Source organism: Numenius arquata, chromosome 7 (assembly GCF_964106895.1).
Source record: "Numenius arquata chromosome 7, bNumArq3.hap1.1, whole genome shotgun sequence".
In the NCBI taxonomy this organism is placed as follows: Eukaryota; Metazoa; Chordata; class Aves; order Charadriiformes; family Scolopacidae; genus Numenius; species Numenius arquata.
The window spans coordinates 1878312-1892873 of NC_133582.1; positions in this window are offsets into that span (position 1 = coordinate 1878312).

Genomic DNA, 14562 nt, shown 5'->3' on the forward strand with positions numbered 1-14562 from the left:
ATTCGATAGTGCATTACAAATATGCTGCCAAGACATGGGAGGGGCAAAACTGTACCCTAAAATATCCATCCACCTAGGAGAAATGCTTGTAGGTGGGTTAAATCAGACCTGTTAATGGCCACCTCAGTGAATCACTACACATATCTAGAATAATACACTGATGTGCTGTTTAAATCCAACTAAAGACGTTTCCTCTGCTTGCAGAAAAATGACAGTTTAGGCCATCAAGGACTCCGTTTAGAAGACTTTTGATGTAAATTGTTGGTAAGTCTGGGGCTCAAAGCATTGTCACATAATGATGATCTGAAAGTTGCTATGCACAGTGCTGAATTTTAGGTACCCTATGTAGATATATAAATTAGGGCACCAGACAACTCATGTTCTCCATAAAGGCCAGTCAGATTCTACACCATCGCATTCAGAGTCTATACCATCTAAATTTGGCTTCTGGCTTTAGTTGTACTGAGCAATTTCTGCTACTGGTGTAGCCAAGTGTTTTCTGCATAATTTCCATGCTGCATTTACCTGAGAGACCTGAGGAAGGGGAGGTCTATAATTATGAAGTGCCTTTTAAATAACCTTAAGTCTCTCTCTGGTATTCATTATTTCCATAGGAGCTAGATTGGTACCTGGCAGCAAGCACACACCAGACACAGCTTTAGCCTTCTGATAAAAGTTGAGGGAACTTGAATTCTTCTGCTCCCTTCTTTGCTGTTGAGTTTGGCCAAACCAAGCCCTGTCTCTCAGCCTGAAGAGCTATAAAAGCCTCTGTAGAAACAAACAAGATAATATGTGTAAGCAAGAATGGCTTTCAACCCCCCTTTCTCATGCATTAGAATGTAGATAATGAATATATTTCAAAAATTACTGTTTTAAATTTTAAAATTAATATTTTATTTTTAGATGGTCTGGTTTGCATGTCAAAGTCAGGCATCAGCAATAGTCCTGTAGTGGTTTTGAAGAGTTTGTCATGAAGAACACAAATTGTCTTTTTGCTCTTTGAGCTTTCCCAGTTGGGTAGTAGTTGTATTTCTCCCTCTACTGCTGCCCAGTCACGATATTTTCTTTCTGTTACTGAACTAGTACAAGATTTATATTTAGTCAGTAAATTAAACTAAATAGAAAAGAAAAATAAACCCATATCTCTAGGGACAGTTAAAAAAATACCTATGTTTTGCTTATTGTTTTTGCTTAGATTTCATAGACAATTCCTCTTTCTGGTGTCTCTCGTTAGTAGTAGGTAACAAATACGATCACATCAGGGAAAGGCAGTTTGAAACTGCAAAAGATTTTCTCCTTGAAAGAATTGATCAGTGTCCAGACACTGTGCTTGCAAATGTCCTCTTATTTTTCAGACCAATTGTTCTTTAGAACCTATTTTCTGGAAATTCTTAGATTTTTCCCTCAAAACTGAACTTGGACAGTTTATCCTGGGAGAGTGCCATAGAACTCACTTTGCTGATGGCCAGAGACAGTGAGAGCATTGGGATAATACACTGCGTTTCTATTGGAGTATCATTAGAATCATAGTAATGGAGAAAATGCTGTGAAAATGAAGTTAGTTTTTAGTCTGGGTAAATGCCAGAAGTGGGGTAATAATTTGGTTTAGAATAAAGTAGTAAATTTTAATTGCAAAAACCAGCCAATAACACATACCAGTGACCCAGGATTTCAAAAGAAACTCAGATTAAGGTTCTGAGTTGCTGACTGTGGAACTGAGTGTTTAAATTGGCTTTCAGAAAGGTTTCGGTAGAGATCTGGAGAATTGTCCTTCAGCAAGTGTAACTTCTGTAGTAGGCAAATTGATAGAAACCAGAATAAAAGAAATGAGCACAATAAAAAGAATGATCTGGCTGATACAGTATCCTTAGCCAACAGTTTTTGATGAGGTCTGCTCTTAAAGAAACTAGCTGTCATGGAGTAAAAAGAAAAATCTTCTGTATTAATAGCTTGTTAAAAGATGAGAAATAAGGGAAAGAAATGAGCATTTCAAAAGTTAGGTGTCACCATTAGGTTTTATGCTGGAAGAGGTAACAAAATCTGCTGATGGCATAAAACTACTTGGATTCGTTAAGGTTTACAATAATAGTGAAAAGATGCAGCCCTGTGTCCTGCTGCTGAATGTGGATAACAATGCTGCAGATAAAATATATCCACAGAAAAAAAAAATGTTATCAGTGAATAGATAATTATTTGCTCTAAATTAGGAGTAGCCATTTGGCAAGGAGAATTTGGAAGAATAATTTTCTGATAATCACAGCTCAATCTTTAGCCATGATCAAAAGGAGAAATAGAATATTAATGATTTATTAGAAAGGAATTGAAAGGAAAGCAATTTTTTAAAAATAAAATGGTATATCATGCATATTTAATGATGTTCTGGTCCTGCGATAGCAATAATACCTAGTAAAGCTAGAAATGTTAATGGGATGGTGGCGAGGATTATCAGAGGAATGGGATGGTTTCCATATAAGGAAATATTACACAGGAGAGAAGTCTTTGGCCTGAAAGAGACATGGCAGAAATGTTGAAGAAATGATTAAATTACTTTTTTTTCTTGTAATAGGAGAACAGGAAAATACCAAATTTAATTTTCATGCATCTATCGTCTGTCTTCTTCCTGAGCCTTTTATACTTTTGGTCTCTGCAGATTGCTGGGACAATGAATTTTCCAACTAAATTATTCTTTTTATGAAAATTTACTTCCTTTATATAAAAATGAGAAGGAATTTGACGTATACACAAACACTATGTCCATCAAGGAATGGCATTCACCTGATGTTCCAGTTGCACAATGACCATTTATCACTGATTGTCAAAGACGGCGAGGGCAAGCTAGGAATTGGATGGCTTTTGCTTGCCTGTTCCTTATATTGTTTCACTATCCACTTATTGGCCATAAATATAGGTAAGAGAGTAGATAACTGGGTCTTTGATCTGATCCCACATGAGTAGCGTTAGGCACTGAGCTGTAGTCCCTAACTCAGACTAACCTGCCATTCAAGCCAAGCTCACCCAGTAGTTACAACAACTCCTGCTCATACTGGATGATGCCACAAACTCATCCGTTTTCTGTGTTACCTCTCTTCTCCAAACAAATCAGGCAGGAGCCTGATTCTCTGCTCTGCAGTTGCAGCAAACGCTGTGGAATTCTAGTCTGGACGCAAAATCGAAGCCGGTGATGTGTTGATGCAGTTCTTTGTCTCCTTTCATGAACATAAGCCTAAACCTCTTCTGCCATCAAAAGAAAACTCCAAGATTCTCTGGGGTCCTTAAAAAGCTTCACTGTTTTGCTGTTACTAACACAGTTACGGAGTCCTAGCACCCCTTATTATTCAGAATGGGAAAAAGTATTTTGTGCATACGTTTACATGACGAGTTACAGATATATCCCTGAAAACTGCTTGACCCCATCATCTGTGCTTTCTTCTGAAAATTTTTATGGTGCACAGTCTTGAAAGGATTAATGTATTTAGATGCTGTTTAGTGTGATAAGGGAGATAAGGGTATGAAAAAAGCACGGTATTAACTAAGTAATTCAGTGTAATTATGAGGAAAATACCCCAGCCTGACTGCCGCTTCAGGATGATCACTGATAAACAAATTATGCTCATGTTGATGGTTATATGATCTTTCTCTGGTATCATCAAACATCTAAATGGGATTAAAATGATTTTTTTCTAGTGGGCAGCGATACAGCAAGCTGACCGTTATCTTCCAGTCAGTGGAGATAAAGACTGCGATACATCTGCTCAAACAGATTATCGTGTGCTTGCTTGCATACCAATACACAACTTTCTGTTATTCCTGGAGCAGCTTAAGCTTACATTATGGGGAGCCGTAATGAGCTGAAACGTGTTTCTTCCCCTGCCCGGCAAGTTGTTTTTCTCTTGATGTTCAGAAAGGATCTTTCTAGATTTAGCTGGCAGAGTTAACCGATGGGTTTACTATTCGCAAAACTGTCCTTAGCAGCGTAGAAAATTCAGTTGAACATTGTAGTTATCAGGTATAAAAAAATTGAAGCTATCAGGTATGTCTTTGTCCGTGCAGCAAACCTGCAGAGATGTGGTCTCTTACAATACGTGTGGTCTAATCAGAAGCAGGAAACACAAGAGGAGCTGGTAGTTCAGTTTCTTTTTATGATAACGGGAGAAGATGTTTAGCAGTGAGTGAGAAGGCAGGAAGGGAGATACCTGAAGTGTTAGGTGTTGCCTGTATCTTTATACTAGCTTAGTTTTTCCCTCTTTGAGAGATCTGGTATGAGATAATAGTTACTCTTTATTGCTTAACCTGACACTGTTCATTTTTTTTCTTTCACAGTTTTTCTTCTATTTCTTGTCGTGCACAGTGGCTGCATTTGGTCATCAGTGTTTTACTTTCTAGGTTAGCCATGTGAGAGGGAAGATCAAAATGACCATATTTCCTGTGCACACAACTGATCTGGTAGGCAAGGGGTTTTGGCTCAAGAAAAGACTTTACAAAAAAAAAAACCCTTAGTTTGTGCACTAGTGTTGTGTGGCACTGAAGCTGTTGAAAGGAGAGAAATTAAAAACCTACCCAGAAAGAGAAAATTATGCAGAAATATGTGGAAATTTATTATCTTAATGGTGGAAATGCTACTTTTCATATATTTGTCTTCAGAGTTTCTTACTTTTTTTTTTTTTTTTTTTTTTTTTTCCAGGAGGGGTGGGTGTTGCTTTTGTTTTCAGGTGGGGACAGGTGACAGGCAGCAGGACTCTTATGGACCTAACTATACCCTGGAACATCCTAGGCTGTACGTGTGACGGTAACTGTCATTAACAAAGTTGATGGCTGTGATAGCATGTAGTTCCAGCAAGAGTAAATATCCAGATTTTATTCCAATATTTTCTTATCAAAATGTAGGAAAATTGGAAGAAGTAGCTTGGAAGTTGCATTTAACTTGGCCTGGCAAGGCTTGAAGAATTATTTAAGTAATTTAAACACTGCTGTTATCTCTAGTATTGGTCTTTTTGCTTCATTTACTTTCAGTAATAAACCTACTGTGTTTGAACTCAAAGAAGTGCTGTGAAAAACCTCGTGTCGAAGATGCTTTGAGAAGCAGGTTATATGTCAACTTTACAAGAATTGGTCTCTCATCTAACAAGCATGTTTTATGCTTTTGCTACCTCTTTTCTATCCAGGGGACTGTATTAGACTTGTCATTGTTTTACATAATGGGTTCTGTGTATGGACAGAAACTGTTTCCCAGTGCTGTTGCTGCTGAATCCCCCCATGGAATCTCACACAGTTAAATTCCATGTTGTGGTTACCACCAATAAACTCCTTTGTGTTTTGTTCAGTGTAACATTACCAGTGTGACATTGCCATTATTCAGATCATGCTTTCTTCCTTGTATCACTAGTCATCTTACACCATTAAATAAAATTTTGTTATTATTATTTTACATTCTTTCCAACAGGCTCTGTGCCAGTTGGGCCTTATTCTGCATCTCACATCTACATTTTCGAAAATGCAGCTGATGCAGACTAAGGATATGGAAATATTTGCCCTAGTTCTTTTAAACCATGCTATAGTTCTTGTTTGTATTGCTCAGTTGCCCTCTCTTATTTTGGTATTGATTAACTTTAGATGAGTTCTTAGTCAGTGTCCATTCCAAACCAAAAAAAAAATTGAGTATGTTTTGACTATTTTCTTTGAAGACAGGTATATTTTTATTGTTTCCAAAAGTAGTAATCGTGAAGTTGTTCTCATGTTTAAAAATTGCTTTTTAACTTTCATTAAGAAGCTTGAGAAGTTGTCATATATTATTTAGTAAGGTTGCAACCTTGCTTTTCTATGAAGATGCCAATTGCCTCTCACTTCCATGTGTTTTTCTTTCTTGTGAATTTGTATTTCTGGAAGTGTTTGCAGTTTCAGTGTACTCTTCTACAAGGCCAAATGTATTATACATGTATATTTTGCATGCTGACTAGAGCTGGGATTGTTTAGCTTTCACAAGAGAGGACTTGGGGGAATCTTAACATTTTTAAATATCTGATGGGAGGAAGAGGCAGAGCCAGACTCAGTGTTGCCCAGTAAAAGGATAGGAGGCAACAGGCACAAACTGAAATACAAGAAATTCCATTTGAACAGACTTTCTTAAGATAAGGGTGATCGAACACTGGGGCAGTGATTGCCAGAGAGGTTGTGAAGTCTCTGTTCTTGGAAATTGGAAAAAAAACAGGAAGAATTATTCCACGAACAGCTAGGAGAGTTTATCAAGTCTAGAAAGCTAAAATTACATTTTAAAGAAGGAAAGCTTTAAATTGAGTAAGAAGAAAAAATATCTAGAATTTGTTCATTTCTGGAACAGAATTCTGTGATGTGGCTGAAGTTCTATTGTGTGTATTGTTAGAAATGGTGAATAGTGTGTTCAGGTCTTGATTTCTTGATTCTCTGCCCTGGTGACCATCTGCCCTCTTGTCTGGTCTCTTTTCCCTACATTTCTGCTTTCTCTCCGACCTTCCCATTTCACCGCACTGCCTAATTTCATTCTGCTTCTTTTCACAGTTTTCTCATCTCCTCCATGTCCTTGGCTTGCAGTTGCTTTGCAGCCCGCTACTGTGTGTTATTTCCAAAGCTGAGTGGAGTTGAGGATTGCTGTGGTGTTTATTACCTGATTGGTAACTCCAAGGTAAGAAGGGAGCAGCTACTTATTTTACCTTATGCAATACCTCCCTCCGCTGGCAGTTCCTCCTTCCTTCCCTCTGCATTTCCCTGGTGGGTACAGCAATATATAGGTAGTTCCTGCCTTCAAAAGTCACAAGAGAATTATGATTTAGAAAGGCTGAATAATTTATCTTTGTGTTAGGAAAAAACACACAACAGCACTGTACTTTCCTTCTACCCCCTACGTTGGATAGTGTTAACATGAGGGTATTTAGCTCCTTTCCCAGACATCTTTTTCATTCCAATTCCTCTTTTTTCATTGCTACCTTCAGTTTCCCACAGTCACTCCCAGCCACAATACGAGGGCCTTTCCTGGAGCCAAAGCAGGCTCCAGAGACCAGGCTCTGTTGTTGTCTAGATGTGGTGCTCTGCTCAGTGCAGATGGAAGAGGACATGTCCTGTGGATTCCTCCCACCTCGGCCCTGAGATGAACTGGGCAGTGAACTGGGGGTCCCTGGGGCTCCTCACCTCTCTGACCTGGAATAGCAAAGGAGAGGCACCCTCTGGAATGTGACAGCTTTTTGGACCACATGGACTCGTAGACAGATAAATGGTTTCGGGGAGCCAGCTCAAAGCTGATTTTGGCACCACAGGAGTTAACCCCCCAGTCTTTCTGTATCGCAGCCATGCAAGACATGCTGGGGGGCAGCTGAGTGTCCTTATCACCCATTTCAAGGCTGCCTCTTTGCTATGGACTTGTTAGACAAGACAATGCCTCTGTCCCTATACATTTAGCACCCCAGACATCAGAATACTTTTTACAGTCCAGACTATGAATTCCTCTCCCCTGTGCCATGCAGCCACCTTCTGCAACCCCCTGAGCTTTCTTCCTTACAGACTCTTTCAGCTCATCCTCACTCCAGCTGCCTTCTGTGCCTCCCCTCTCTCCCCCGGCCATTGCCTTTTCCTTTTCGTGCCTGTCTTTAACAGCCCCTGTCCTCTGTCTTTCTGTCAACTAATCCCTTACTAATTAAACTCTGCCCAAAGGGCATGTAAACAAAAGTAGCTGAGCTGATATGAAACTTACAGGCTGTTCCTCCTCTTGCTCTGTATATTTAATCCTTCTCTCTAGCTTTTATCTGCTTGTCTATTTAGATAAGAAGCTGCTGTGGAGCAGGGATGCTGTGTGTGGAGTGTACAAGCCCCATTTTCATAAGCCCTGTGGCAACAAATAAACTGTCACACTATATTTGGAGGTCATCAGAGGCTGCTGTTGCCATGTCTTGAGTGTGCTTGTGGCAGCTACTTTACTGCTGTCTGGTTGAAATGTGTTTGGGATCTTGCTTCTGCAAACAGGTCCTGCTTGAAAATCTGCCACCTTCGTTGGCACCATCTTGTCAGGCATGCGGCTTTTTGGGGATCAGATGGTTTTGTGGTTGGCAGCTTCCATGAAGATGTTCCAGGAGCATTTTCTAGACTACCATTTTAAAACAAACAGGTCTCATCACACATGAGGAGATGGGGTTGTGTGGCATTGGGTGTCCAACTTCCTCAAACAGCTTAAATATCTTGGGATGAAAGAAAGAGAACAGTGTCTTTGGAGGGATGCCACTGCCCTGTGTTTCTTCCATTTACCACAGATGCCTCTGGTTTCAGTTTGAATGAGCATTTTTGATAACTTCTGTAACTTGTGTAGCAATACCCAAAGTCCATCTGTGTTTTCATGCAGCTGGTGGTGGAGCCACAGCAGCACACGCTCAGTATTGCTCTGTGTGGGGCAAGAAAAAACTAAGCAGCAGGGCAGTGCAAAGCTCCATATTACTTTTTTAGCAGTGGCTGAGTTATCTAGTTTAAAACAAGCATGGTCATCCTTATCTGAAGCACAGAAGACGTGGAATCCTAGATTAGGGTGGCAGCACCTCTCATGGAGCCCATGCAGGGATTTAGTAGCTGTCTTGTCTTCCCCTACAGTCACGGTATGGGTACGTGTGCTTATCGTATGTGAAGAAGTTCCTGTTTTCTGGGGACCTAAGTTTTCTTTGAAAATAATTTGTGGGCTGTCCACAAGGGCCACTTGCTCAAATACCTTTGAAGTGTTCATCAGTCAAATGGCCCTGCTTTGAAGGAGTTCTGTCTATAGGGTGTTTGCTTTACCCCAGGAAAGTGATAAACGTATGGTTGTCTATGCTAGGCTACAAAACCAAGGTGAAAGCAACATTCTGTCCTACTTTCACGTCGAAGACGATGTCAAATTCCTATTTATCCCCATTTTTCTGTCCATGTATTTCTCCCTGGATCTCATTCCCATCCAAGGCAAACATGTCTACATATCGTAGTGTTGAAATTGGCTTTCTATTCTTAGCTGGAAAAAATGAACTGTGTTGGAAATCAACACCTTTTTGAGAGCAATGCAAGGGAACGCCTCACTAAACTGAAATTCCTGAACCAGCAGGCATCGTTCTGTCTTGTTAGCAGTAACATAGTCTGGACAGCTGATTTTAAAATAGAGAACAATACTAAGTAAGAAGCATTTTTTTGTGCGTTTGTGTGTGTTAAGGGCTTTTATGAGTAAGCTTGTGGGATGTGTGTGGCTGATCTGAGTTTCAGGTCAGGGTTTCAGGTCAGATCTGTTGGGCAGGATGAAATACAAATTGTCGATAGTCAGGTTTTCTAGCTGTCAAGTGGGGCAGTTTCCCACACTGATATCTTCAGGACTGTAGTTTTGGGATTAGCGCTGCCTGGATTTGGGGTCAGACATCTGTCAGATCTACTCCTGCAACGCAGAAGGGGGATGCAGTTTATACCACAGAACAGATTTAAGTGTGAGATATTCCCGTTCACAGAAAGTCTATCACTGTGTTAGGATATGGAGAGATCAGTGCCCACTTCTGAGAAACATTAGATGTTTTTAAACTCTGTGCTCTAAAATGTAACTTATCTAAGTCAGTAAAATCTCCAAACAAGTCAGGCCATATGACACATGAAGGTCAGAAAAGAGACGTTAATTTGCATAGATTAAAAGACTGAGTTCTTGGTGTTATGGAAGTGATTAACAAAAATCCCGCTGTGATTAGCAAAAATCCTTCATGGTGACAAGGATTTCATCCAGAAGCACGATGTGAAAGCAAGTGTAAAAACCCAAACAAACCCACACAATAAAAAGAGAATGGCATGAGATGTTGTAATGAAATAAAGTGGGTCATAAGGAAGAAGTAGAGGGGAGTAACAGGAGGTCCAGTAGTAGCAAACAATAATAACAAAATGAGAAATAACAATGATGGAAAGCAGTGGAGTATGGTGCTATTTATATCCATTAAATGCTGTGGAAACTGAGGTCATTTTTTACCTAAAATCTTCTAGAACTTTGCGGAACCAGGCAAGAGGATGGCAGTCAGGGATTGAGATCCAATCTTACAAGTATTTTACAAATCTGTGAATTGGACCACTGTCAGTAATCGTACATCAGCTATGAAAGGGAGCTAGTGCACTCCATGTTCTTTCTTAATGTCATTTTTTGAATCTAGAAACAGGCTTCTGTTCTGCTACAATATGACAGTCTGATCAAATTTTCACCATTTGTAATAGCCTCTTATCAGTATTCATTTTTCTAATGCAGTAACAAAAAGGCTTATCATGTCTGTGACAGAAAGATTCCTGATAACAGAGGTAACACAGATTAAGTAACACAGGAAAAAAATTCAAATGCATTAGAATTCCCCCAGCAAGGGTTTTGACATTGTCTTCCTGTTGTGTCTCAGAAACACTGCTTACCCAGCAAATTTCACAGCAAAATAAACAAATGAGCAAAACTGGTTAATAAAAACATCTCACTACTGAATTTGTAGAAGCTGGATTGAAGCCATGTGTGCTGCACGTCTCATGGGAACAGACTGGTTAAAAATGGAATTCACTGTGAGGAGGAATGCTGATTGCATATACCTAGGTCGAGAGGTATAAATGATTTAACTAACTAATGGACCTAATACTTGTCTGTAAAACAAACTATTGGCTACCACCACTGGGATCACTGAGAAGCAGAAAACAAAGATACATATCCCCATCCAATATGACAGCCTACCAAATGGTTTCTGTAATACATCATCATTACTTCAAAACTGGGTCTTTATTCACAATGGAGGAGAAATGTTTTCAAATTATATTTTTCTTTACTTCAGAAAAGCAGTTATTGCCACATAAATTTAAATTGTTATGTATTATGCTACGTGCTTAATTTCATTGCATTGGTTAAATTATATTACTTCCCACAAAGAACTGTGTGCTGGAGAATACTTGTCAGTTTAAGCGTTTTGTAAGAGTAACTGAAAAGTCCCACATGGGACTTCATCATTTTCTTCTCTAGAATTCAGATCTGAATGCAAACAGTTCCACTGGAAACAGGCAGAGACAGAAGGCAGGGCTTATGCTGAACGGGAAGATAGCTTCTCCTTCCAGAAAACTGCCCAGAGCCAGCAGCATCAGATAAGTACCTTATATTTGCATTACCCTCTTCTTGTAACCCTCTTAGTAGACTGGATTTGTGCTTTTTTAGTGAAAGTGCATTGCCTTTCAGCTCTTAAATTAGCTTTATTCTAATTCCCGTTAACACACAACAGATGGAGGGGTATAATCTGAAGCGTCCGGTAACTTGGTGTCCCAAGTGTATTCTTAATGAAGGACTTGATTCCATCGTCTTTTGGGCTTCAGTTCTTCAAAATGGCATATAATTGACTTAAAGTAGTTTCATCAAACTATTGATTCCACTTGTGACCAAACTGTAGCACACACGTGTGTGTTTGTGTGAGTGAAGCCCTGGATGCATTTTTTTTTTTTTAATTTATGCTCATAGTTTTCTACATCAACATAATAAATGTATTAATCTCCTGAGACTGTCAGCTAAGATTTACAGAGACAGAAATCTTAGAAAGATAAATAAGTGGCAAAGACATGGTATAAATAACGCACCAAGCCAAAGCAGCTGTTTGGTTTGGGTTCTGGATTTGTTTTGGATTGTGGCTGGATTCTAAAAGTATGTTGTAGTTTCATAAACACCTTAAATTTTTTTACACACAAACGTTGATGCATGTGGCCTTTACAAAAGTTGACACAAAGTTAGGACAGGAATGAATCATCACACTTACACACTTTGTCAGAACCTCTTTAAAAAGATATAGCTCACTTACGGAATTTTTATACAGAATATAAAAAAATTATGAAAAGAGAAGGAAGTAAAATGTTCACTAAAAATCTTTTTGCTGAGATGTTTTTTGAGGGTGGGGAAACCTACACAGTCCTACACGTGTTCGTATCACATAAAGCAACATAAGGGAAATAATAGGAATACACATCTTTGTTAAATTGCAGAGATTAAATTTCCATTAAAATGCCATCATTTCTTTCAGTACTATCGGAAAGTAATTAGAATTGTTGCTACAGTAGTTGCTTTTGTTACATTTGCAGAGACTTCATTACAGAGTGCAACATTTAATATCAGGAATTCTGATGCTTCTGAATATGTTTTCCACTTCATAACATTAAAGGGCTTTGTGAAATTCACACGGCAGCTACTGAAGCATTAGGAAATATGAAAATATTGTGCAGTGCAGCACTCGCTCAGTTTGCCAAGTGACAGGGCAGAAAAGCACATTTTTTTTGCAAGTTTTATTTCATGTCCACAAATGAAGAATGGCTACTTTGATACTGACAGGGCTGAAAATTCCACTGTTTGTTGATTGCAGTGCAAAAACGCATCCTCCTGTTGATACAACAGATCATAATTCCTTTGACATGATACAAACTGGTCTGTTCTGTTTAATTGTGCAGTCTGTGCCCCTCTTGAAGTTGTTTGTGATCTCAAGGGAATCAGTGTGGACTATTTTATACCTGTATTTGTATCTTATGATTTCTTGTTTACTTTTTTAATGCTCCTATGAATATGAGGGGGAATGGTTATAAAATTGCTGAGTCCAGAATCCCAATGTAATGAGAAACTGAAAAGTGATGAGAAAACCCCACAGAATCCACTCCATTATTCAGGAGACTGTGTGTTGCACAAGGAGGATGGGTAGAGAGGAAAAGCCAGAGAGCTGTACAAAGGCACGGGCTCGAGTGGGGAGGGAGAGGAAGATATAAGGATGCTCATGGCACACGAGCAAGTGGATCTGATCTTTAGTTCTTGTTGGTTGGTAAAGCTATTAATTTAACCTGGATAAACTAAAGGGGCCCACTAAAAGGACAGTTGACAGGATCTTGTCCTACTGAATAAAAAGAACTATGCTATTTAACTAGGATTAAGGCAGTTGATGTTTCTGGATATGGAATCACCTGGATTCTGCAAAAATGGTAAACAACGGGCCTTCTTAAAGAGGAGACCCATTAACAGGATAGTTGCAAGCATAAATACATCAAGCAGACACCCCAGAACCAGTCCAGTTCAGCTCTGTGTTGTTTAACCAGGACTTCACCTCTCACAGAATCCCTCACAGCGCACAGGGACATCTAATGACCGAATCAGAGACTGCAACTAAACATGTTCTTCAGGCCACCTGAGCACACCAAAGATAAGAATTGTACACGGGAGAGACAAAGCAGGTGTTCAGAAAATTACCTCCCCTGTATGCAAATATTGCCTTACATTATCCAAATAAAATTGAGTATTATTTGAATCTGAGCCCTGAATGAGTCTGTCATGTGAATAAGTAACAGATAATCCTGACTGGTGCAATATTAAAGCTAATTGAAACAATTTAAACCCAACCCCCTGCACCCCTCGTTTTTTTGCCACTGAACAGTCTGTAGCTTTATAACGACAGGAGGTATCTATAAGTAAAAAATCAGCGTTGTTGATACAAGAAAATCATCTCAGCAATCTGCTTAAGGCATAGGGTTTCGAGGAAGTGCAAGTAGAATAGTATTCTGGGAATTTAGAAAGCTGAATTGAATTCTGGGTTCGTCTACAAACATCCCATGTAACCTTCAGCAAAGTCCTTGGGTCAAATTCCCAAGTCTGCAGTTGGGGGGAGTTCAGGACCTCACAGCCTTTGATGATCTGGAGCTTTGTTGATCAGTCTAACTCATTTCCATAAAACTTTCCAGTCTGGAGGCGGTACCGGCAGGATGAACATGTTAAAAACCTGCGCTTTTATGGTAGTAAGAGAAGTACCACAGATGGCTCAAAACTGGACGGCTTGGGCATAGTTACTGACCTTACCTATACCTTCAAAAGGGGCATCCTACAGCCTGAATCATAGAGTGGCTTGGGTTGGAAAGGACCTTTAAAGGTCACCTAGTCCACCTCCCCCAACCCCACAATAAACAGGGACATAATAATATAGATTTCCTAGGAAAAATGTTTTCTTGAATTTTTTTTAGATCGCAGACAAGACAAGTTCAAATCAAGACTGATGATCTGAATGAAAGCACTAGCAAAGAAACTTTTAGCTGCTCAACTCTGTTCTCATCAGGAGATGACCCTTCAGTCGGTAGGAATTGTTATACAAAACTTCATTGAACTCATATTATTAAGAGAAAAAGTCAGACTGCCTGTCATTGCCTGCTTAACTTTAATATCTTTCTAGGATTTATATAACTCCCATTGGCTACCAAAAAAAATAAAAAAATATCCTTGACAAATTTTCTCTCTGCCGGTAATGTCAGTGGACTCTGGGGACGTCTTCTCCTACTTTATAGGCCTCCCTGTTGCTTTTAAATCATTGATGTAACGATTCTTCATGCAATTTCTCTGTCCTTATAAAAATACATTTGAAAATTTCTCTCCCGAGGAATGAAAGCAAAATCCGGCCTTTGAGCATTCTCTCTGTTCGTGTCTTTCTCTTACAAAATGAATTTTCGGGAATCATCATTATTGTCCTTTCAGCAGTTCCTGAAACATGAGTGATAGCTTATTTGTGGAAAATATAAGGAGTGTTTTAAGTT